The 2500-nt window shown below is 45.6% G+C and overlaps 2 non-coding genes across 2 annotated transcripts in view, besides 2 other annotated features; both read left to right on the top strand.

Moving 5' to 3' along the window:
* Nucleotides 1–436: part of a sequence feature (AGOS_NTS2_28) that runs on past the window's edge.
* Nucleotides 1–2500: part of a tandem repeat (rDNA repeat including RDN25, RDN5.8, RDN18S, RDN5, and spacer sequences composed of 39 identical tandem copies of an 8197 base pair unit.) that runs on past both edges of the window.
* Nucleotides 437–1054, top strand: AGOS_ETS1_28. The gene has a single exon (NR_149460.1). It is a non-coding gene; the product is annotated as an external transcribed spacer copy 28 (transcript).
* AGOS_RDN18_28 overlaps nucleotides 1055–2500 on the top strand; it is a 1795-nt gene continuing 349 nt past the window's right edge. Inside the window, exon 1 of the ribosomal RNA NR_149577.1 lies at nucleotides 1055–2500. This exon is cut by the window's right edge and continues 349 nt beyond it. This is a non-coding gene — a ribosomal RNA (18S ribosomal RNA copy 28).

The following is a 2500-nucleotide window of genomic DNA, read 5'->3' as shown; positions in this document are numbered from 1 at the left end:
TCGGAGCAATGCTTTGACATGCCACTACTGGGTTTGCAAGCCGGATGGAACAGAATGGCAGCGTATGAGGCCGGGAGCGTGCACAAGACTTTCTTCCCTTGGTGTGGGATTTTATTATGTCTCGCCTGTCGTCTGCTTGGAGGGGTGGGCGCCTATTTTTTCTTCGTCTGCCCGCGGGGCGGCCCACGTCTTTTTATTTTTCTATTTTTCTATTTTTTTTTTTTTTCCGCGGGGCCAGCGCCTATACGCCATACATCTTTTTTCTGCCAGTGCTAAGACTGGGAGAAACAGCGGTAAAAAGGCAGATTTTCGCATGGCGCTAAGGACTGGATATATATTTCTGCCGTAGAGGAAGAGCTGAGTTTTTTATCAAAAATACAACCGGGTATATAGACAAACACCAGGCGGGTAAGAAAAATAGCCTGGGGGGTACTTCATGCGAAAGCAGTTGAAGACAAACAGAAAGAAGTCTGGAAACAGAGTTCGAGTAGGTTTGTGCAGTTCGTAAGAGCTCAATGGCCTCGTCGAGCGGTGGAGAGAGTCGCTAAGGGATCGTCAGATACCTTAGTCTCTATACAGCGCAAGACATGGGTGATGGCGGGTTTGTTCTATGCAAAGTCATTGGGTTTCCCTCTGGCGGCGCATACAACACCTGCCTAACCTGAACAGTCTCATCCTGGGCATCTAGCGATCCCATGGGTGAGCAGCGGAGGATTTGGTGGATTACTAGCCAATGGCAATCCAAACCAAAGAAACCGACTTGGGGGAATGCCTCATTGAATAGCCGGTGTTTCGACACTGTGATTCTCTGAGTGTAACCTCCTCTTTGGTTGCCGATATTAAACCTGTTCTGTGAAACATCGGAGCGGTGTTTAGTGGAAAGCAACTAGAGGAACTCAAAGAGTGCTATGGCATGGGGGCAGCTGTTGCGAAGGTGTAAAAACCCGAGCTCCGGTTCGCTTGACACAGAAGTTACTTTCTGTATCTCTATCAGTCTATCACCGAAGGACCCGTGGTGTGCTTTGCGCATTTTCGGGTTGTTCTTTAAGATAGTTATCTGGTTGATCCTGCCAGTAGTCATATGCTTGTCTCAAAGATTAAGCCATGCATGTCTAAGTATAAGCAATTTATACAGTGAAACTGCGAATGGCTCATTAAATCAGTTATCGTTTATTTGATAGTTCCTTTACTACATGGATATCTGTGGTAATTCTAGAGCTAATACATGCTTAAAATCTCGACCTTTTGGAAGAGATGTATTTATTAGATAAAAAATCAATGTCTTCGGACTCTTTGATGATTCATAATAACTTTTCGAATCGCATGGCCTTGTGCTGGCGATGGTTCATTCAAATTTCTGCCCTATCAACTTTCGATGGTAGGATAGTGGCCTACCATGGTTTCAACGGGTAACGGGGAATAAGGGTTCGATTCCGGAGAGGGAGCCTGAGAAACGGCTACCACATCCAAGGAAGGCAGCAGGCGCGCAAATTACCCAATCCTAATTCAGGGAGGTAGTGACAATAAATAACGATACAGGGCCCATACGGGTCTTGTAATTGGAATGAGTACAATGTAAATACCTTAACGAGGAACAATTGGAGGGCAAGTCTGGTGCCAGCAGCCGCGGTAATTCCAGCTCCAATAGCGTATATTAAAGTTGTTGCAGTTAAAAAGCTCGTAGTTGAACTTTGGGTTTGGTTGGCCCGTCCGATTTTCTTCGTGTACGGGATCCAACCGAACCTTTCCTTCTGGCTAACCTAGGGTACTTGTACTCTAGGCGAACCAGGACTTTTACTTTGAAAAAATTAGAGTGTTCAAAGCAGGCGCAAGCTCGAATATATTAGCATGGAATAATGGAATAGGACGTTTGGTTCTATTTTGTTGGTTTCTAGGACCATCGTAATGATTAATAGGGACGGTCGGGGGCATCAGTATTCAATTGTCAGAGGTGAAATTCTTGGATTTATTGAAGACTAACTACTGCGAAAGCATTTGCCAAGGACGTTTTCATTAATCAAGAACGAAAGTTAGGGGATCGAAGATGATCAGATACCGTCGTAGTCTTAACCATAAACTATGCCGACTAGGGATCGGGTGGTGTTTTCTTATGACCCACTCGGCACCTTACGAGAAATCAAAGTCTTTGGGTTCTGGGGGGAGTATGGTCGCAAGGCTGAAACTTAAAGGAATTGACGGAAGGGCACCACCAGGAGTGGAGCCTGCGGCTTAATTTGACTCAACACGGGGAAACTCACCAGGTCCAGACACAATAAGGATTGACAGATTGAGAGCTCTTTCTTGATTTTGTGGGTGGTGGTGCATGGCCGTTCTTAGTTGGTGGAGTGATTTGTCTGCTTAATTGCGATAACGAACGAGACCTTAACCTACTAAATAGTGCTGCTAGCATTTGCTGGTTGCGCACTTCTTAGAGGGACTATCGGTTTCAAGCCGATGGAAGTTTGAGGCAATAACAGGTCTGTGATGCCCTTAGACGTTC

This window comes from Eremothecium gossypii, chromosome VII, assembly GCF_000091025.4.
Source record: "Eremothecium gossypii ATCC 10895 chromosome VII, complete sequence".
Lineage (NCBI taxonomy): Eukaryota > Fungi > Ascomycota > Saccharomycetes > Saccharomycetales > Saccharomycetaceae > Eremothecium > Eremothecium gossypii.
Note: the sequence above shows the minus strand (reverse complement) of the source record. Positions and strands in the feature narration are given on the sequence as shown.